General features: G+C 41.2%; 1 protein-coding gene across 2 annotated transcripts in view; it reads right to left on the bottom strand.

Moving 5' to 3' along the window:
• Nucleotides 1-24,068, bottom strand: part of LOC110019395 (beta-galactosidase 3) — a 104,974-nt gene that overhangs the window by 76,692 nt on the left and 4,214 nt on the right. The window lies entirely within an intron of this gene.

The raw sequence follows: 24,068 nt of genomic DNA, 5'->3' as shown, positions 1-24,068 counted from the left end.
ATTTGAATGGAATTAAGTATGATGAAAATTGTTGACACGTCATGTTTTTAGAAAAAAAAGTATGTTGGAATGAGTTTGTTTGAATATTTGTTGGCATAACTTTTATGAACCTCTCAAACCAAGCTCCTAGAGACTATTTATTTGAAGTCATGAATAGTACTTTTTTAATTAATATTCTTCTCGTGTATACTTATTCCTCCTGAGTCCTTGAAAAACTTTCATGTAGACTTCATCATTTAAGTCTTCATTTATAAAAGAATTATTGGCATCTAGTTGGTGTAGATTTTAAACAAGATTTTCTGATTTAGAGCAAAATACAAAAACTGCGTTTCTTGTTGTAACTGGAACAAAAATCTCAAAGTAGTTAATTTCATAAGTTTGAGTGAACTTTTTAGCAATCAATCATGTGTAGTATCTTTCAGTGGAATCATCAGACATGCATTTAAAACTAAATAACCATTTAAGCCCAGCAACAATGGCATCATATACGTTTGAATAGCTCTCCAAGTTCCATTCCTATTAAGGCATTCATTTAATCTTCTATGGGCTCCTCCACTATGTTATTTTAAAAGTTTTTATGTAGTAATTGGAATTTCAAATTCTGCTAAATTGAATACTAACGTTTTACTTAAGAATATAAAGTTATATCTCACAAAATTTGTGACACAGGGCTTCGGGGAGCTCACCTGGGCTGGACCGGTTTAGCTAGGTGGGCAAAGACCAGCCGGTCCTTGCCTGGGCTAGGTTGGCCACCCAAGCGTAGGGGCCTACCCCTCCTTAGTTATCTATTATTATAAATATGCTCTTTTCTTTGTTTAGGGTTAGTTTTTTATGTGTGTTCTTTCAGCAAAGTCGTCGGTGTCCTCATTTTCCCTCTTAGGGTTGATTCCGAGGACGAGTGCTGCTCTAGCCGTATCTTGCTCCGAGGTGCTGAATATCATCAATTTTACCCACACATAACCCCCTCCCTGCTGCCGCACTACACCCTCCTTCCTGCTCACCGCAGTTCAACTGCAGCACCCTCCATTTTCTTCTTGATGCAGTCCAAGAACAGTCACCGTTCCCTTTTTCTTTCGAACAACCACAGCCCCCACTTCTTCCCCGCCCCTTTGTTGCAGCCTACCACCACCCTGCCGCCTTCTCCCTACCGCCCTTAAAACTGCAGTCCATCTGACCCATGTTGCCCACCAAACCACAGTCCACCAGCCCCTTGTTCTCCTTCAACAGCATCCCTACTTTCTCCAACTCGCAGACCCCTTCGACAGCTCCCTTTGACAGCCGCCTCAGCACCTTGATTTCCACATTACTCCAGTGTCGGTATTTATTTTCTTTCGTTATTTTCTGCTTTTCTATCAGTGTTTATTGTACCTCTAATTGATCTTCTTAATAAAGGTCTTTTTTGTCATTGTTTGGCCAATTTCGGTATCAATTGGTATCAGAGCTAGCCTAACCCCACTCCTATCCTAGGGATTCCCAGCATCCGTCATACCCAAACAATCTCCACCAACAAAAATTTTTTTCTGCCACCAAAAATCCTAAAACCTAACCATGTCACCAAGAAAGATACAAACCCAAGCCTACCTAGGAATAGATACAACGAGAGCTTCATCATCTTCAGCAAAGGCTTGCGAAGATGGATGATGGAGCCCAAGGAAATGTTACCCTAGATCGTGATATGAAGAGTTGAATGTGAGAAAGGGACGAGAATCTGGATCCCTTCCATAAGATTGACTTCAATGATAAGGAAGGCAAGCCTAGACGCTTTGGAATTCATCATCAAAGAAGGCCGAAAGAGGAAGCACCATATGAAGAACACAAAGATTTTGATATCAAGGAGGATCTAACGGAGTTTGATGGAGGTATGGATCCAGCGACTTTATTGAATGACTACAATCAGTTGAGTAGAACTTCGAATACAAAGATATGCCAGAAGACAAAAGGGTCAAGTTTGTTGCCATCAAATTGAGGAAGAGTGTTTCCTTGTGGGGGAACAACTTGCAGAGGAAGAGAAAGAGATATGACAATGACAAGATTACCAGGTTGGTGAATATGAGAAATTAGATGCAGAGAAAATATCTACCTTCTCATACCGCCAAAAAATGTTTTTAAAACTACACATACATCAGAGAGATCTATCAGTATAGAAGTTCACAACAAGGTTTGACCAGTTGCAGATGATGTGTGAGTTGATCGAGTCAGAGGAGCATTCTATAGCTTGATATCTGGGAGAATTGAAGCCTGCTATCAGCAATGTTGTGCAGCTGCGAGCCCAGTGGTCGCTGGGAGATGTACAAACCTTAGTCTTGAATTAGAGAGATAGCAGAAACAAAGCGGGCAACCACCACCATTTAGGGAGCCACCCGCAGTTGGAAATATTAGTAGGAGCAAGACTCAGAGAGTTGAGAAAACTGGTTCAGATAAGAACAAAGACACGCCAAGTGAGAAAAATCCCGAGAAAAGTAGCAAGCCTACTACAGCCTCAGTCCGAAAATGTTCTAGATTGCATGGATTTGGGCACATTGCCTCCAACTACCTGACGAGTCGAGTTGTGTATTTTATTGAGCAGGCGATATAGATTAGCAACGAAGAGACAGCTGGGAAGCGGGGTGAGGTGTATCATCTTTCACTGGATGAGGGCGAGATGTTCGTCGTTTGGCAAGTCCTATAGACTGAGGAAACGAGGGATCGACAATGGCTTTGTCACAACATATTCTACACATGTTGCACTGTGAACGAAAAGTTATGTAGTCTCATCATCAATTGAGGGTGCAGCAAGAATGTGGCATCCACGCAGATTGTGGAGAAATTGAGTCTCATGCCTCGATGGTCCCAACCGTATTCTCTAAAATACTTGAATAGTGTCAGCAATGACTAGAGGTGCCTAATCCACATATGCATCAATTTTCGGTATCTAAATAAAACATATCCAAAAGATAAGTTCTCGTTAACCGTATCAGAGCTGATGTTGGATATCACCTCCTCGCAGTGATATTTTTCTTCATAAATAACTTATTTGATTATAAACCAAATCAAGATAACCCCTCAATATAAAGGTTCACGACACTTAGAAGCCTAATTAAAATTTATTGCTACAATGACATGTCTTTCAGCCTTAAAAATGTTGGTACACCTATTAGCAATTCATGACCCTAATCTCTGATAATGTCATCCACAATCAAATGGAGTGCTATATTGATAATTTGGTTATCAAATTCAAAGAAAATGAAAATCATTTATATGATCTAAAAATTATCTTTAGTTAGTTGCATTGTTAAAAACTAAAAATGAATCATTTGAAGTGCACCATTGGGGCAGCTTTAGGAAAGTTTTTAGAGTTTGTGATGAAGCACCGAGGATAGAGATTGATCTCGAAAAGATGAAAGCCAAATATGTAATCTCCAAAAAACCTAACACAATTGGAATCTTTTTAAGGTAAGTTGGCATATATAAAATATTTTACCTCAAAACTATCAACAAGTGTAAGCCGGCATTGACTAATAAAATTCTATATTCATTTGGAATGATAAGTGTCAGCACGCAATCGACAAGATCAAGCAGTGTTTGATATCACCTTCAGTGTTAACTGTTGCTATTCCTAGGAAGTTACGAATTATCTGCACTACAATATTAGACAAATCCTTCGGAGCTTTATTAACTCAAGGCAATAAGAATGGCAAGAATAATGCTCTATATTATTTGAAACCAAATAGACACCTATTAAGAAGCACTATTGGGCCTTAGTTTTTGTGGCCTAAAAATAGAGGCATTACATGATTTTACATAAGATGCATTTGATCTCCAAGATCAATCCTCTATAGTATCTGATAACTCGACCAACATTCAATGGACCGTTCGTTCGCTAGTTGATAATATTGTTTCAATTTGACATCACTTACATTCCTTTGCGAGTTGTGCCTTGGCTAACTTCCTAGCTGCTCATATATTAATGGTCAACTCACCTTTATATGATGATCTCCCAAACGAGCAGGTCATGAGTCTAGTTGGGCGAGTTGAATCTTGTTGAAAGTTGCATTTCGATGGTGCCACATCCTCTTACAATAGTGGAGAATTCCGATCTTCCATTCCCGACAAGGTTGGTATTGATTGATATTCATAACTCTATGGGCTCCGAAAATTAATGACTCTCCCCATGAACTCTTTGCATTAATTTTTATTTTGTTTTCTCAAGAGAGTTTCGAAGGGTTGAATTTTTAGAATGCAGATTGGATTGTAGATTTCGCCTGCATTTTGCAAGAACTTTTTGATGAGCTGGAGGTTTCTCATAAATGCAAGTCTCTATGGTTAATTACCATTTTCGATAATAGGAGAGCACTTTCAATTCGATTAAGACCAGTCATTAAGAATTTCATATTGAACATATAATAGCAACAGATTCAAAAATTTAAGTTATAAAATTTATTACTTGAAGCTTGAAACGGATGGTAGAAGAATGAAGACGAAACCCGATAAAGATTTCAGGGTTCCGTCATCCAGGATCATCATGGTCCCTAGTTTACTTAATCAGAGGAGGTAGTTGACCCAACCTGACAAAAGAATTCTTGTCAGCAAAAATGGTATATGTTGTCCAAGCTATTCTTGTAGATCTGGGGTGAATATTTATCTAAGTGAACAAATTTAAGTCAACCATAGTTAACCAATGATTTTGTGTCAATCAATTGGTACCCTTATGATTCATAACTCAAATGGTAGAAAATCGTTAGAGAATAAATGAGCTGGAATCATAATTGTAATATAATTCGTGTCATTTGAAGGCAGCCACCTGGTCAGAGGGTTCTAGCCATGACAACTATTTTGTGGTGTCATTTGACGGTAGTACCACGCGAACAGAAGACTCGAGCCATGTCTTTGCTGGCATGTGATTGCTTTAATTATGAATATAATGGTGCATTTGATATTCCATTCGATTTTTGTGAACTAAAGTCAATCCAAAATTTGTCACCCTTGACAAACAGTTGCGGAGGGAGAATGGATTTTGCTTTTAGCTTTTAAATGATTAAATTTCACTTACATATTAGTTGATTATTTTGAAAATCTTGATTTTAAAAATTAACCGCTTTGATTGAAATATTATATCAACCCGGTCATTATTGGGAAATTAAGCATTTAAAATAATTATATTTAAATCGGGGCATTTAATTTTGTTAGTTTAAACTTTTAGGATAAAAGTCCTTTCAACTCCTATCTTTTTAAAGAAGATGATCGTACTAAGTGATTGTACTCGTAAATTCTTATTTTAGAAATTGGACATTAATTTAGGCTTACTAAATTCGTCAACTCTAGTTCTTATAAGGAGGATCATAATAGTTAGGTAAGACTTATAACCCTATCTTATGGACAAAGCGGTTTAATTAGCCCCGTGCAGCATTCTCGAACCAAATAATTGAGCATTCAATATATTTATTATAGCAAATGCAGGTGTTTAACTTTATATGTTAACATATTTTTCAAAGATTTTGCATGTTTTAAGTGACTTAGATACTAATTTAAAATGTGTTTGAGAGGCAATTTGCTTCACAAAGAGGCATATGCAGCAATTTGAAATCATGCTTTGCTTATTTATTTATGTATATATTCTAACTTTACATGACTTGAGAGTATCAAAATTTTAACTCATGCAATTTCTAGAATACTTTCATAGATCCCCAAATGTTGCATTTCGTATTTTATTTAGAAAATATTCTTAAAATTTGTCTTAAATTTATTCAAATTTTTAAATATTTCCAAAAATACTCTTGCATTTTCATAATTTCATTTGAAGCTTTAAAATGATCGTCTTCTATTCGCTAGCAAACACATTGCGAATTAGGTGGCGAGATTTTTTATTTCAAATTTTAAGAAAACTTCATATTTGAATTATGGCTTGCCTCTAGAAGCCTAAGTCTAAATAGCTCAATTTCAAAAAAAAATTAGATTTACGAGCATAAATTTTAAAAACCAAATCTAAATATTTTAAGCCTTGACAGTTTATATTATAATAACTCAGAACTTTAAAATTTTTAAAACTCTAAGAATCTAAACATTCAAAAACTCAGGTCCCCGATATTTTAAACACTAAGAGCCTAAATTTTAAGAACTTGAGTCCACATCATTTTAAAAAAATAAATGAGTGATGTTTTATTTTATTTTAAAAGTTTAGCACCAAATGTTTTAAATTGATTACAAATACAAATCACCCAAATTTAGACATCCTCCAAACGTCAAACCACATTTGAGAGCACGGGAGAGTGCCAACATTTCCAAACTGTCTTACGAGACGAGCAGGTCAGTGTCGGGAGACACTGCGGCCGGAGAGTAAAAGTATAAATTTAACCCGCGATATTAAAATACACAACGGCTTTCCTTCTTTTTTTACAATACACAACTTAAATAAAACAACTTAAATTTAACCCTCCGGATCGTGAAACCGACTCCTCCCCAATCACGAACCTTTCTCCTTAGCGCCCGAGCCTCGTCGACCCTCCTCCTTGCCGTCGGCGAAGACCGACGCCGTCGTCGGACTTCCTCCAGCCGAACATATTGCGGAATCGCCTCCATTCCTTTTTCGTGATTCGTCTCCCGATCGCCATAGGGAGTTGCGGCCGACTCCTCTCGCGCCTGAAACTCACCGGTCAGTCATCAGCCAACGCCACCTTCTTCTTCTTCTTCTCTTCCTTCTTCTTCTTCTCTTCCTTCATTTTCTTCCCTTCCCTCCATTTTCTTCCCTTCCCTCCATTTTCTTCTTCCTCTTCACCGGATCTTTTCCTCCTCGTCGTCCTTGTCACTCGCAGGCGTCGCATTTATTCCAGAGAAAATCAGCAAGGAGAACGTCTGATTATGGGCTCTTCTCCACGTTTATTTCGCTCCCGATGCGCACCGCCGGTGAGCTAACTCCTCCACCTCGCCGTTTTACCTTCCTGACAGTCGGATATTCACCGGAGCATTTTAACGTCGTCGGACAGTGAGCGTTCCCGCTGTTTGAGGAGACACTAGCGTCTTTTACCTCATGGGTTCCCTTCATTTGCCGTCATCGAGCAACCTCCCTCGCAAAGGTATATTTTGATTATATTCTTATGTGACAAAATTAGTTATTTTTGGGTATTTTGTATATCTCACTAATTCCTATCTCCTATTCTCCTCGTTGCATGATTCACTGTGAGGTACACTGGCGCACGGACTGGACACCAGCGGCTCGACGCGCGGGCTCTCCCTAAGCATAAAGAGAACGCATTTGCAACCTTCACGGTGGTGAGATTTCCTAAACTCTTAGCTAGCTCTAAATTTAGTGATGTCTAGGTGTGTGGGTTCGATCGCCCACACGGGGTGCGTGCGTCGGCGTGGATCGACGCAACGACGTACCTGCGTGATGGATCGTCGATTACCTAGAGCGAGTCGCTAAGTTAGGATCTTCTCTATGTAACCAAATGCCCTCCGTAGAGCCGAGTGTCTCCCATTTGTTATGAGTCTTAGCACAAATTCTGATGGGTTGGAGTCCCCCACTCTCCTTGTTTTGGGTTCCCCAGCTTTACATGGAGAAGTTGAGAGGTCAAACTTAGCAAAGCGAGAGAAGCTTTGTAGCTGGCACGCTTTGCAAAGTCTGGAGGTGTTCGCGAAATGGAAAAAGCTTTGTAGCTAGCTCATTTAGCGACGCCGTTGAGAGTTTTCCCTTCGGAGATCCGGGAAGAAATTCCTCACATTTCCTCACCAAAGCAAGAGGCGGCGATGTCGCGTATCCAAGGGTCTATACCTTAGGTTTCCCATGTGGGGTCGTTAGTACGAGCATTGTTCGCTAAGGTTTCCCAGATGATGTCGTTAGTACGAGCGTAGTTTGTTATCATATGTGGTCATTTGCACCTCATTGTTTGCATATATATGTATTGTATGTTACATATTGTATGTCATATATCGCACTTGCACTTACACTCTGCACCTTGCATTTGTACTTGTACCTTGCACCTTGCACCTTGCACATTACATTTACACGTTGCACCTTGCACCTTGCACCTTGCATTTACACATTGCACTCGCACCTTGTATCTTGCACTTGCACTTGCATCGGCTCCACTTATACATCGATCGGTCGTCCCAGACCGATCGGCACCACTTATGTCTCGATCGGTTATCTCGAACCAATCACATCACTTGTGTTTCAGCCGGTTACCCGGGCTCGGTTAGTACAACACTTTGGATTGATTGGATTTTCCATCCCGATCAACCGACCACTTGCTCTTTTAAATGTTGTGTATGTGCATGTACATGTTTGTCTGCATGATCGATATCATCTACTTGAGTTGCATTTTTTCGGGTCACTGTCTTACCTGTATACCCTCTTTTTGGGCCCCTGCCGCTACGGTATGCGGATCACTGTCTTACCAGTATACCCTCTTTTCGGGCCCCTGTCGTTATGGCATGCCCATCCTCGGGTCACTACCTTACCGGTATACCCTTTTTCGGGTCGTTGCCGTCACAACATGCCCATCCTCGAGTCACTACCTTACCGGTATACCCGCTTCTCTGGCCCCTACCACTACGGTATGCTCATTCCAACGAGTCATTGCCTTCATGGCATATTCTGTATCACTACTTATATGTTTTGATTTATTTGTATTAGCATTTGCATTTGCATGTTTGTATGGATAACGAGTCAGGTTCGTTAAGAGAGTGACACCGTGTTGGTCGCGATGCCTTAACGAACATTTATTGTTGGGTTGATCCCAATGGGCAATGCGAGTTAAGTCATCGGGATTGACACGAGTTAAGTCATAAGGAAGATCTAATAGATCTAACTCGTGTCACCATTCTTCGATGGGGTCGGTATGACGACCCCGTCAAAGTCATACTATACCTAGATTTACCCCTCACTTAGATATTAGGTTAACGCACCTTTCGTTCGATGGTATGCTAGGCTAGGACTTAGGGTGTTAGGTAGTCTTTTTGATAGTTGGCTATTGTTCTCTGTTGGATTGGTTACCCTAGCCAGGTATCTTTCTTTTGCATTATGGTTGTGGTGTGTCTGCATGTTGCATATGTATGATAGTGTGTTAAGACGTTCTTGTGCAGGGAGTCATGCCTATTTTTATACACACACACGGGTACCGCTATGGCGGGAGCAAGTAATGATTTTTTACCTTTTTGCTTGCAGGTGCTATTAGGTACCGCTATGGCGGGAGCAAGTAATGATTTCTTATTTTCTTATCATTTTGCTTGCAGGTGCTATTAGCTCCCCTCACTTTTAAGGCATGGCTCATGATACATTATGTGCATGTGAGTTTTCCCGCTAATATTTGTTTTCATGCAGGATAGAGTTTTTTTTTCTTTTCTCTATGTATTTTTAGAGTATATGTGAGTCTTATAGCAGAAATAAGATACAGGCACGAGTTCCGAGACATTAACGCGAAAACCACGTGGAGGGGACCAGGAGCAGATGCTCGTGCCATGTATCTTAATTCTGCATTTTATATTGATATATAGAATTAGGACCGGGCATGTATATGTGGAGTCCGACCGCTTTTTTCTTTTCTGAGACATGTTGCCGATCCGTTGCCGATCCGGCAGCACCGGCCTGTTTATTATTTTGGTTTGACTTGCTTTGTTTTTTTTTTTTTTGCATCATGTTGTATGTCTGCACTTGTATATGTTTTCCTTGTTTTATTTTTGTGTTTTATTTGGGATTTCACCATTAAGGACCCTAAAATTATATTTTTCTACAAAATCCTAAATAAAATATTCAAGATAATTAAAATTGAGGATTAAAATATTCATGATCTAAAAAATTGCAACTTTTACTTTCTTGCATATATTAATAGGGTCTCCACAATACTTAGGATCACTCTAGATAACTGCAGTCATGTTAGCATGTCCCGAGGAGGAGTCTCCGTACTTTTTCAACTTGACTGGCCCAGCATAACTTTATATAGGTGGTTGTCTAGTGCGCATAGGGTGTTAGAAGGCTCCCTGACCCAGACGGGGTGTAAGTCTTTTTGTTGGAGTGTTTACAGCTTTATAGCTGAACCTCCGTTTTCTCTTCTTTCCAAAGGCATCCTTGTCACTTCGGCAAGTATAAGTCCCACCTCTTGGAGCTCCAACTTGTAGTCATAGGATAGAGTTTTTTTTCCTTTGACCTTAGGGCTACCGAGGTTCCCGTGGATCATGCAATTCACGGATTGCTGACCGGGGATTTCAAGACGTGTTAAATCGACTACATTCCTTTTTGTTGAGCCCCTTTGAGCCTTGTCGCTCCTTGACCTCGTTGATATCACCTTGACGGCCCGATGCCGATGAGCTGTCGCCCATTTGGGATACGATGATTTGTCCTCTGCCCTTTGGCCCGGATGTGCTTTGCCGTATTGGGATATCCCTGTCAATATGATTTAGGCAAACGCCACCCACACTTATAAGCTGCCCCAAACGGACCCTCACTCTCTGCCCGATTGCTTAACATGAGCTTTGAAGCATTGGGACTGTTCCTACATGAAATAACCTTCCTTTGATTGCTTATACCCCATGTTTATGATAATATGAAGCAAAACTTCTTTTATCGAGAGTATTTTTTGAATAATATGAAGCGAAACTTCTTTTATCGAGAGTATTTTTTGATATCCCCCAAGATGTAATTAATCAGTAGGAACACGTTCCTCTCGGAGTGCTTTTGACCCCAGAACAGTTACATACAACTGACTCTTTGGTTATGGGTAGTCTACGTAGATATTTCTTTTGTGGATATTGGTTTAAGGTGTCTCCACCCGAGCTTGTTTAGGCGGATATTCTTAACATATCCTTACGAGGTTTATCGCACGTAGACTCTCCACGTTTTACTTTTTCTCTTGTTTGTCTTTTTGTCGTATGTCTCTTCTTATTCGATTCATCTCCTCTTTGAATCATTTATATGGTTCAAGAGGGAGATTTATTCGAATGGGGGAAGTATACGACGATCGATAAATTGGCGACTCCTTTTAAAATAAAAAAGAATAAAAAAGAGAAAAATGAACGGAAACAAATCTGACGACTCCGCTGGGGATGAGTCTCTCTCTCCATACTTGAGTTTCGCTTCTGGGCTATAGCCTTTCTCCTTATTAGGAGTTTCGCTCATATTATCGTGACTTGATTCTCTTCCTTCGAGTCACCGTTGAGATTTTTGTGAGACCTTGGTTTTCAGTCCATGTGTCAGTTGCTAGGGGTAGCAACTCGATGCATTTTGTCCCTTTCTCACCCTCGACAATTCGATTGATGCATTGTCGCATGCATCGATGTCGTTGTATTAATTATTATTTTTTTATTGGTTTCATAACATTTTCGTGTTTTCGATCGTTGTCCCTTTTTGCCCCGCTACGCGGAAGAGTATGAAGATGGATCGATCGCTACCGTCGGGGGAAACCTTTCCCTTCTCCCAGAGCGTTTTCTGTGCTCCTGAAGTTGTCATACCTTTCAGTCTTTTTGAGCACTCTTGTGGGATTACCTTACGTGATCCTACACCCTTTCAGGCATTTGTTTTATGCCCTTCCCCTTAAAAGGAGAAGACGTGCATATTGAGTTATTCTTACGCTCTCTTTGGCGTTTGTTTTGTGCCCTCCCCCTTAAATGAGGAGACGTGCATATTAAGTTGTTGTTACGCCCTCTGAGGCATTTGTACTGTGCCCTCCTCCTTAAAAAGGGAGTCGTGCATATTGAGTTGTTTTTTATGCAGTGGCTCGTGTCGCGCCCGCTTCTTTTGCAAAAACGGGGTGGTGCTCGATAGTGACGCGTCGTAGCACCTTACGGACTTTTCCAGACTCATATCTCTGTGTTTTCATTGATCTCCCTGCCATAGGTAAGTGAGTATTTTACTAGCAGTAGGTTTATCACTGTTGTCGCCGATATGACTTCAGTCTCGGTTCTCTCTTTCTGTTCTGATTCCTCTGAGGTTCCACCTGTCACTTGATTAGGCAGGAAGGCTAGGAGGAATAGGAATAGATTGTTGTAAATTTAAAAGCATGTTCTGCTTCATGTTTATATATACCTATCTCGATTCCAGTTTAGGAGGTGTTTTTGGCCCTCGAATTGTGAGTCATTTTGCTACTGTCCTCAGTTGTGCGGACCACGTCTCTGTTGGAGTTTTGCATCATGTCTTCCTTTGAAAAGAATGAGTTGTGCATGTAGCACTTTTTTCGTTGCAGCAACCCGTATCGATGCTAATTTTCCATTGAGGAAGAGACTGGTACCAGATGGCGATGCGCTACAACGCTCTTTCTTATTTCCTGACCTCTATTGTAGTCCTTCAATGTTTTGAGGATGTCCATCCCGCGGATGTTGCACTAAGAGAGTTAAAGTTACCTGTTCACGACAATGTCCTTTGGCGGTGTGTGGGGTAGGCCCCGCCATGACTCTCTTTGGTTCCGGCCCAGGATCATGCTTATGTCCTGTCGGCTGAGAATCACTCTTTTTGTCTTCTCGCAGTGTGGATCATGTCCCCGTCATAACCCCTTTCGGTTCCGGCACGGGATGATGCTCAAATCCCGTCAGCTGAGAATCATTTTTCTCCTATGTCTGGCAATATGGACTATGTTCCAGCCAGAATTGTGTGAGGGAACTTTCCTCCCCAGGATGCAGGTCGTTCTCATCTTGCAGTCCATGTTATTTTTGCTGATACCACGAGTTCTCTGACCGAGAAAATCGTAGCACTCGCCATGACACATTTTGGTTCCAGTATGGGATAACGCTGTGATTCCGTCAGCTGAGAATTGTTTCTCTCCAATGTTTGGTTGTGTGGGCTATACTCCAGCTAGGATTGCTAGGAGGTTCTTTCCTCCTTAAGATGCAGGTCATTCTTACCCTGCGTCCTTATTGTTACTACTACCACAAGTTCTTTGACTTAGAAGATTGTAGGAGCAGCTTCCTCTTTAAGAGGAAATGTTTTTGTTGGTTTGACTACTATCCCAGCCCTCGTCGTTATGAGTTTCTCTGAGGTGTCTCCTGTCTCTACATTGAGCAAGGGCGTCCAAAGGAATAAGAATAGATCGCTGCAACTATGACAGCTGATGCAGCCAAAAGTCTCTATACTTGTTGGGATAGCAATTTCCCCTCTACGAGGACTGGGTCCTCTTCTTTGAAAGAAGTTCCTTACCTGGATACTCTGATACTCCTAGTGTCCGAGCAAACCTTTTTTATTCATCTTGTCCTGTAGGTCCTCGTAGTAGGAGACCGAGGTTTGTCTGTCAGTCCGTTACGAGGCCGAAATATTTGCTATCTGTTGTGCAGTCCATGAGAACCGCCGAGGTGTTGCATGGGACCCTTGGTGTGGTACTTAGTGCCACTGTACCAGATGTTGTGTCAGGTATTACTATGATCCTGTTGAAGTGACTTTTGTCTACATTTGATGTGTCTACTCTTTCCATGAGCTATAAGGAAAATTTTGTGGCTTTGTTTTCATCGATAAAGATGAATTTGTCCTATTTTGATAAAGGAAGGTCTGGGGTGCACCCCGACGATTCTCACCTTATTTGAGGGTAGAATTTGATCGCTCTACTTAGGCGAATACCCAGTGCGTTAGGCAAATTCCTGCCACCACGCCTCTTGATATCCCGACACTGCATGTAGAATCACTTTCTACATTCGACGGTGAGGGGTTTACTTGTCTTTTCTTTGAAAAGTTTTATCCTACCTCTTTTCACCTATTATGCAAGGCTAATATGGATATTCTATACTCCAATTGGGGGATGCCCTGAAACTTATTTGTTGATGACTTGTTGTATCGATTAGATCACCTTGCTAGTCTTGATCGATCCATGTTTAGTCGGGATACACATCTTCCAGGCTATTTGAGAGTTTCTCATTCATTTAAGCAAGTTTGTCTTTTGGCCAAGCTCTCGATGAGAGCATTTCATTGCTAAGAACATTTTGCATGTTTAAGCATTTGATTTAGTCAGTTTTCTTTGAACCTGACTAGGATATAATGCCTCACTTTTTTTTTTTAAGAACATTGTTGACTTTCGAGTCTGTTCTTGGTGAGAAAGCATCATTGCGAGATTGATCCATCTCTTATATCCAACTTCGTGGATTATCATCTCTTATATCCAACTTCGTGGATATTTTGTTTGACTTGGTTGATTTTTATCACCTTGTTGATAGTCATGTTGAACTGATCAAAACATTTTGTCTCTACAATCAATTCATGACTCGTTGTGATACCTCAATATCAGACGTTACCGGTTAGACCTTACTTATCTGATCGAGATATCTCTACATCTGTTGATGCTCCGACTCCAATTGTTGGAGGTCATTAAGATGGTTCTGAAAGGAACCATGCCCCTCGGTTGATCCCCCTCGGGAACCATGCCCCTCGGTTGATCCTGTATTGGGCTTACCTTTAATGATTCTTGAGGTTGAACCTAAGATAGATCTTGAGGATGAGATTAAGTCAGACCATGTATGCACCTTCTTAGGATTTGCAAATCTTCATGGTTTAGGAGATTCAAATTAAATCATGATGACCGAATCTCTTACTTTAATGAAGTTTCACCTAAGTCCTGAGAGCACCTCAGAATGACTACATGGGTGTCATTGAGATGTTAGTAGTTTCAGAGACTATTTAGATCTCTTACTTTTCCATTCAGCTAAACCAATGGAAGCTTAACGGGTAATGGATCATAAAATTCTAAGAATCTTTATTCGGGAGAATTTTGAATCAAAACAAACTACATTATTACAAAAGACATTCTACCAGATATAGTAATTCTCGGAGAAAATAAACAAAATCGCAAAAAGACCTTAAAAAGTGAAATTTGGCCAACACTCCTGCGAAGAAGCTTGAGGTAAGCGGGAAATCAAAAATTTCGATATAAAGAACTTTTTTATTGCAAAATTCTTCTTTTCAAAATTCTTTGCAAAATTCTTCTGATAAGATCCTTAGAATATTAAGGTTCAGAGAATTGTTAAGTGACATTGGGATGACTGATAGATCAGTAATAGATTTAAAGACATCTCCAAAATGAAAATATATTCTTGACACCCGGATACGAATGACGATGCCTATTAGGCTAAGGGTGAAAAGAATTAAAGGAAAGGGGCTAGGGAAGAGTACTTAAGAAAAATCTCACATGAACCTGAATTTTGCAAACATTATATTTTGCATGGTATAGTTGGTCATGAATATAAGATGCCTACAAGAAAGCTCCTCATACCAGTTCGATTTGGTATGTTACATCAGATCATTCTTGATCACGGCTTATGCCGTAGAAAATATATATATATATATATGTCAATAATATATATATGTTAATAAAAAAAAATGAGTGGCATGGAGGCTCTCTGTAGCTTTGTGGGCATGTTGTACAGCATAGTATACACCCACCTTCTTCTACACTTTATGTGTCAACCCTATGGGTCCGACTGTCCTTTCTTCGGAAGTTGGCTTGTCTTTCGGGCTAGGATTGCCCACTACTTTTTACTCTTCAGGCGTCAGCCCTAGGGTCCCGGTAGTCCTTCCTTTGGAAGTCGACTAGCCTTCTTTGTGGACATGTTGTACGACATACCTTTACCACACATTTTCTGTGCTTCACTGCACGTAAGAGAGGTCTTGAGCATCTCTTAAAACTGATTTTTGAATTGTCAAACAGGCAAAGTGGAAGTCCTACGGGAGACTTATACCTGGCACAACCAGTAATCAGTGTAATAGAAGTCGAGCACTTCTCTTATCCTCTCTTTTTGGTCCCTCGCTTCGAGCGTGTCCGAATGATCGTGTCTCACCCATCATAAATGAGCGTGGTAGATGCGTCTGTTTCACTCATCATAAATGAGATTGGAAGATGTCATCTTTTTAGAAGATTGAAGCTCAACTTTATAACTAGGCATTCTCTCGTTAGCATATCTTGTCTAGCTAACCTTTTGTAATATATCGATTGATGGAAGTCAATTTCGATTAATATTTGTCTTATGCAGGAAAGTCATGTCCTTTCCTAGCATTCTATTTTGATTACCTTTTCTACATAGGGTCCGAACTGAGCACCTTTCTACGGATATACTCGTTTTGCTCACTTTAGATGAGTGTGATGTATTCCCGCTTATGAGATATGTTTTAGTTTGTGTCATATGGCTAGACACCAGTTGGTTGGTACACTCTATTTTGCCCAACCCTTCTTACGTGTCTCGACTGATCGAGGTCAAGTTCGATTGATACCTCTTTTGTGCGGGAAAGTTGTGTCTCTTTCTGACACCCTTATTCAGTTGAGCACCCCGTATGGGTCCGAATTAGAGTTTCCCACTCACTTCAGATGAGTGTGGTGTTTTCCCCTTCCCCTTTTAGGGTTGTTTTCTGGGTCAGCCTGAGGGCAACAAACCTTTGTGGTCGGAAAGTTACTTTTTGACCAACCATTCTTGGATACTGTAGTACTTCCCCAGTGGAATTCATTCTACCAAATCTCTGATAGCAGTACCATATATAAGGTTGGTATATTCTAATCGTCCACCCTCTTTGATAATTTGATTTGGTATGTCACACCAAATCATATCTGATAACGGCTTAAGACAGAGATAAAAAATATATATGTTAATAAAAATATATATATGAATGGCATGGAAGGCTCTCAGTAGCTCCCTGGGCATGTTGTACAACATATCATACACCCACCTTTTTTTACGCTTTATGTGTTGACCCTCTGGGTCCGACAGTCCTTCCTTTGGAGGTTGACTAGTCTTCTTAGTGCGCATGTGGTACGACATATCGTACACCCACTCCTTTGTGTGTGTTATTGCACGTAAGAGAGGTCTTGAAAATCTCTTAAAACTGATTTCTGAATTGCCACACAGGCAAAGTGAAAGTCCTACGGGCGGCTTATATCTGGCGCAACCAGTAATCAGTGTAAAAGAAGCTAAGTACATCTCTTATCTTTTTTTTTCTACAGTTCCTCGCTTCGAGCGGGTCTGATCTGAACGAGCATGTCCCATCCATTATAAATGAGTGTGGTAGATACATTTTTTTCCCACTCACTCTAAATGAGAGTGGAAGATACCCTCTTTTTAGGGGATCTGAGCTTAGTTTCATGACTAGGCATTCCCTAGTTAGCATATCTTGCCTAGCTAACCTTCTGCAATATATCGATTGATGGAAGTCAATTTCGATTGATATTTGTCTTATGCAGGAAAGTCATGCCCTTTCCTAACATTCTGTTTTGATTATCTTTTCTACATAGGGTCCGAACCCATCACATTTATACAGATATGCTCGTCCCGTTCACTTCATATGAGTGTGGTGTATTCCCTTTTATGGGATATGTTTTGGTTTTCGCCTTATGGCTAAGCACCATTCGGTTGATACACGCTATTTTGTCCAACCCTTCTCAGGTGTCTTGATTGTCCAAGGTCAAGTTCGATTGATGCCTTTTTGTGCGGGAAGCTATATGCATTCCTCGCCACCTCTATTCAGTTGAGCACCCCGTGTGGGTCCGAACTAGAGTTTCCCACTCACTTCAAATGAGTGTGGTATTTTCCCCTTTGAGGGATGTCTTTTTGTGTTGGCCTGAGAGCTACATACCCTTGTGCCAACTATTCTTAAATACTGCAGCAATTCTCCAGCAGAATTCATTCTACCAAATCTCTGGTAGCAGCATCATATATAGAGTTGGTATGTTATATTCATCCACCCTCTTTGATAATCATGAACTGGTCAATTTTCATTATCTTGTCAGAGTGACATGTCGTATCGGTTCTAGAATTTGTTGTTATATGTCTGATTCATGTCCTTCGTCAGAGCTACTTTTGATGTCTGATGTTTGCCCCGGTATTTTCCTCGATGAAAATTGCCTAAGTTATTGTTGGAAATATTCATTGAGCTCTCCCCTGCTATAGCTATTTCGCTAGTTCTGAGGGATCTTTTAGCGAGAATTACTTCGCTAGTTCTAGCATAAATCACCCTACATTTGGATTTTTGAGTCCACCTCGATGATATTTCGATCGGCTTGGTTGGTTTTATCCACCCAATTGAATGACATGTTGTGTCAGTCAGCTAGCTGACCCATGTCTACTTCGAGACACTTGACTCCCCAGCAAACATTGGATTGCTAAATGGTAGAATCCCTGGGGAGAGTCTCTCGTTAGTGCTTGTGGAAGCACACTTATGGTTAGACCATCTTGGTCATATAACCATATCTTCTTATTGATTACTTTGGTTGGTTTTGTCTGTCAAGTTGAATGCATGTTGTATCGGTTTTACCATCGATCCATGTTCAGTCGGATAATTTGGATGTCCGACTATACTTTGAGCGTGATACCTCAGGATGTTATGCCGCATGATTGTTCATTTGATACTTCACCAGAATACATACCTCATGTATTATTTTATATGTTCGATCAGGATACATACCTCCTACGTCATTTGATATATTCAAGCAGGATACATACTTCCTGCCTTATTTGATATTTGGTCATGATACATACCTCCTAGATTATTTTGATCGGGGTACATATCTCCCTAATCATTTGATGTTCCGATCAATAGAACTATTGTCTTCACTTGGTCGACCCTTGATGATTAGGGATGTACATACCTCCCTAATCATACCTCCTAGACTATTTTGAGGCAAGTCGGGTTTTGTGGTCATTTGGCTTTGAAGCCTCTCGAATCATATGCCCGTTTCAGCCGGTTCCTTTATGAGAGCGTCTTCAGTTTTATATAGCCATATGTTAAATGTCACTGGAGCTCGACTACGTTGTAGTTTGCTCAGTATGAGTGTCTTGTTTTCAGACACTCTTTGGCTTTATAGCCACTTTTCTTGAGCCAGTCGGCTCTGTTATAAGAACAATCCGTCTTCGGACGCTTTTGGCTTTCTAACCATGTTCCTCGAGCCATGTGACCTTAGGGTCGGCTCTATTATGAGGATATCTTGTTTTTTGACACATTTGGCTTCTTATAGCTTTATACTTCGATGCTTCTCGAACCACATGCCCTTTAGGTTGGTTCATTTACGAGAGAATTCTGTCTTCAGACATTTCATGTGTCATGCCTCTATGGCCTCTGAACCCACCCTTTGGTTATGCCTTCAGGCCCTCTAAACCATCCTTCTCGGTCGGTCATACTATATAGTCACTGGTTCGATCACCACCTCTAATTAGGATATGTTATGTTTTATAGCCACCTGATTAATGTGATGGGTGTTTTGTCTCAAGAAGATCAGTTAGACTCGCAATTGGGGTCTCTTTCAGGGGAAACATAACAGGAGACTTAGTCACACGAGATGATTGAGCCTTCTCCCCTACCGTTTCGAATGAGATCATGTATGAGGTTTCCATTGATTCTGTTGTTTCGAATAAGGTCACACAGATCGATGTGTCGTTTCTAATATGGTCAGGCAAACTTTCTCTCAGCGATACCATGTCCAGTTTATCTGGCCTGGCTGGGATCCATTGGGTTATGTCTGTATGGCCTCTGAACCTATTTCTGTGGTTACCCTCTTAAGTTATGTCTTTACGACCTCTGACCTATTTTCTAGGCTATGTCTTTATGACCTCTGAACTTATTTTCTTGGCTAAGCCTCAATGGCCTCTGAACCAATTCCTCTGAGTCATGCCTCTACGACATCTGAACCCATTTACGTGGTTGGTCAGGTTTCTACTGGCTAGTCACACCCTTGACCATATCTTATCCAGTTTACCTGGCCTGGTTGAGATTCTTTTAATCTTCTCCTGAGATGTCACTTCGACTACCAGGCGAGTCTTTCCCTTGAGGATGCTGTCAACAAGTGCACTATGCCTCAATGGCGCAGCACGCTTGTTGGGGGTCCTTTGTTGGCATCAGTTTTTTTTTATGTCATGAATGTCACGGACGTCAATATTATCTAAGGAGGGCGTTCATGTCATTAATGCTTCGAATACGGGATAAAAATGCGCAAATTATCGTTTTGCCCCAAATTGTTGAAAAAGCGGTATGAAACGACCCCAAATGACGAAACGGACCATACTAATGATTCTGGAACGTCAATTTCGCTTATGGGGGATGTTCATTTTGTTGTAAGGACATGTTCGGCAAAAAGATGCAGAGAGATAATAATAATAATATTATTATTATTATTATAAACAAATAAAAGATTTTCCTTTTTAAAAAAAAAAGCTGTGTAACTCTCCTCCCTCTCTCCTTTATTCTCTCTCTCCCAAAAAAATAAAGAAACGATAAAAAAAGGAAGGATCTCTCCTCTATTCCCTCTCCCCAAAAAAAGAGAAGAATAACAATAAAAAAAGCTTTAAATCCCTCTCTCTCTCTCTCTAAAAAGAAGGAAATGAAAATTTCCCTCTCTTATCCTTCGCATCTTCTCACAGCCACTCCCTCCGGATCACAAAACCGACTCCTCCCCGATCGCGAACCTTTCTCCTTAGCGCCCGAGCCTCTTTGCCGCCGGCGAAGATCGCCGTCGTCGCCGGACCTCCTCCGGCCGAACAGATTGCGGAATCGACTCCCTTCCTTTTTCGCGATTCGTCTCCCGATCGCCATAGGGAGCCGCGGCCGACTCCTCTCGCGCCTGAAACTCGACGGTCGGCTCCTCATCAGCCAACGCCACCTTCTTCTTCTTCTTCTCTTCCTTCTTTTTCTTCTTTCTCTTCATTTTCTTCCTTTCCCTCCATTTTCTTTTCTTCTTCCTCTTCGTCGGATCTTTACCTCCTCGGGGTCCTTGTCACTCGCCGGCGTCGCATTTATTCCAGAGAAAATCAGCGAGGAAAACGTCTGATTTTGGGCTCTTCTCCACGTTTCTTTCGCTCCCAATACGCACCGTCGGTGAGCTAACTCTTTCACCTCGCCGTCTTACCTTCCTGGCAGCCGGATATTTCGCTGGAGCATTTTAACGTCATCGGACAGTGAGCGTTCCCGCTGTTCGAGGAGTCACTGGCGTCTTTTACCTTATGGGTTCCCTTATTTTGCCGTCATCGAGCAACTTCCCTCGCAAAGGTATATTTTGATTATATTTTTATGTGACAAAATTAGTTATTTTTGGGTATTTTGTATACCTCACTAATTCCTATCTCCTATTCTCCTCGTTGCATGATTCACTGCGAGGTACACTGGCGCACGGACTGGACACCAGCGGCTCGACGCGGGGGCTCTCCCTCAGCATAAAGAGAACGCATCCACAACCTGCGCGGTGGTAAGATTTCCTAAACTCTTAGCTAGCCCTAAATTTAGTGGTGACTATACGTGTGGGTTCGATCGCCCACATGGGGTGCGTGTGTCGGTGTGGGTCGGCGCGACGACGTACCTGTGTGATGGATCGTCGATTTCTTAGAGCGAGTCGTTAAGTTAGGATCTTCCCTATGTAACCAAATGCCCTCCGTAGAGTCGGGTGTTTCTCATTTGTTGTAAGTCTTAGCACAAATCCTGATGGGTTGAAGTCTCTCACTCTCCTTGTTTTTGGTTCTCCAGCTTTACATGGAGAAGTTGGGAGGTCAAACTTGGCAAAGCGAGAGAAGCTTCGTAGCTGGCTAGCTTTGCAAAGTCTGAAGGAGTTCGCAAAATGGAAAAAGCTTTGTAGCTAGCTCATTTCGCGACGCCGTTGAGAGTTTTTCCCTTGTGGTGAGTTTTTCCCTCGGAGATCAGGGGAGAAACTCCTCACATTTCTTCACCAAAGCAAGAGGCGACGGTGCCGTGTATCCAAAGGTCTAAACCTTAGGTTTCCCATGTGAGGTCGTTAGTACGAGCATGGTTCGCTAAGGTTTCCCAGATGAGGTAGTTAGTACGAGCGTGGTTTGCTATTATATGTGGTCATTTGCGCCTCATTGTTTGGCCATTTGCACCTTATTGTTTGCATATGTATGTATTGCATGTTACATATTGTATGTCATATATCGCACTTGCACCTGCACTCTGCACCTTGCATTTGCACTTGCACTCTGCACCTTGCACATTGCATTTACACGTTGCACTTACACTTTGTATCTTGCACTTGCACTTTGTATCTTGCACTTACACTTCCACCTTGCACCTTGCATTTACACGTTGCACTTGCACTTTGTATCTTGCAATTGCACTTGCACTTGCACTTGCATCGGCACCACTTATACCTCGATCGGTCGTCCTATACCGGTCGGCACCACTTATGCCTCGATCGATTATCCCGAACCAGTCACATCACTTGTGTTTCAGCCAGCTACCCGGGCTCGGTTAGTACAACACTTTGGATTGATCGGATTTTCCATCCCGATCGACCGACCGACCACTTGCTCCTTTACATGTTGTGTATGTCCATGTACATGTTTGTCTGCATGATCGATATTATCTGCTTGACTTACATTCTTTCGGGTCACTGTCTTACCGGTATACCCTCTTTTCGGGCCCCTACCGCTATGGTATGCCTACCTTCGGATCACTGTCTTATCAGTATACCCTCTTTTCACTTTTCGGGCCCCTGTCGTTATGGCATGCCCATCCTCGGGGTCACGACCTTACCGGTATATCCCTTTTCGGGCAGCTGTCGTCACGGCATTCTCATCTTCGGCTCACTACCTTACCGGTATATCCTTTTCTCGGGCCCCTACCACTACGGCATGTCAATTCTTATGATTTGCTGCCTTCATAGCATATTCTATATCATTATTTATATGTTTTGATTTGTTTGCATTAGCATTTACATTTGCATGTTTACATGGATAGCGAGTCAAGTTCGTTAGGAGAGTGACCCCGTATTGGTCGCGATGTCTTAACGAGCATTGTTTGTTGGGTTGATCCCAATGGGCAATGCAAGTTAAGTCATCGGGATTGACACGAGTATGACTGTGTTAAAGATCTAATAGATCTAACTCGTGTCATCATTTTTTGTGACACCATTTAGATCCTTCGAATCTTTAGGATAGGGTCGGTATAACGACTCCGTCAAAATCATATTATACCTAGACTTAACCCTCACTTAGATATTAGGTTAACACACCTTTCGTTAGATGGTATGCTAAGCTATGACTTAGAGTGTTGGGTAGTCTTTTTGATACTTGGCTATTGTTCTCTGTTGGATTGGTTACCCTAGCCATGTATCTTTTCTTTGCATTATGCTTGTGGTGTGTCTGCATGTTGCATATGTAAGGTAATGTGTTGGGGCGTTCTTCTGCAATGAGTCATGTCTATTTTTATACACACACAGGTACCGCTATAGAGGGAGCAAGTAATGATTTCTTACCATTTTGCTTGCAGGTGCTATTAGCTCCTCTCACTTTTAAGGCATGGCTCATGATACGTTATGTGCATGTGAGTTTTCCCGCTGACATTTGTTTTCATGCAGGATTGAGTCTTTTTCTTTTCTCTATGTACTTTTAAAATTTATGTGAGTCCTGTAGCAGAAATAAGATACGGGCACGGGTTCCGAGAGATTAACGTGGAAACCACGTGGAGGGGACCAGAAGCAGATGCTCACGCCCCATATCTTAATTTTGTATTTTATATTGATATATAGAATTAGGACCAGGCATGTATATGCGGAGTCCGGCAGCATTTTTCTTTTCTGGGACATGTTGTTGACCCAGCGGCACCGGCTTTTTTATTATTTTGGTTTGACTTGCTTTATTTTTTTTTGCATCATGTTGCATGTCTGCACTTGCATGTGTTTTTCTTACTTTCTTTCTGTGTTTTATCTAGGATTTCACGATACAACATAGGCTCATCAAAAATCCTAAAATTATAATTTTCTACAAAATCCTAAATAAAATATTCAAAATAATTAAAATTTAGGATTAAAATATTCAGGATCTAGAAATTGCAACTTTTACTTTCCTGCATATATTAATAGGGCATTCACAATACTTAGGATCACTCTAGATAACTGCATTCATGTTTGCATGTCCTGAAGATGAGCCTCCGTACTTTTTCAACCTGACTGACCCAATATACCTTCATATAGGTGGTTGTCTAGTGCGTCTAGAGTGTTAGAAGGCTCCCCGACCCAGACGGGGTGTAAGTCCTTTTTGTTGGAGTGTTTACAACTTTGTAGTTGAACCTCCACTTTCTCTTCTTTCCGAAGGCATCATTGTCACTTCGGCAGGTATAAGTCCCACATCTTGAAGCTCCAGCTTGTAGTCATATAATAGAATTTCCTTCCTTTGACCTTAGGGCTACCGAGGTACCCGTGGCTGAT

Source organism: Phalaenopsis equestris, unplaced genomic scaffold, assembly GCF_001263595.1.
Source record: "Phalaenopsis equestris unplaced genomic scaffold, ASM126359v1 Scaffold000055, whole genome shotgun sequence".
NCBI classification, from domain to species: domain Eukaryota; kingdom Viridiplantae; phylum Streptophyta; class Magnoliopsida; order Asparagales; family Orchidaceae; genus Phalaenopsis; species Phalaenopsis equestris.
Note: the sequence above shows the minus strand (reverse complement) of the source record. Positions and strands in the feature narration are given on the sequence as shown.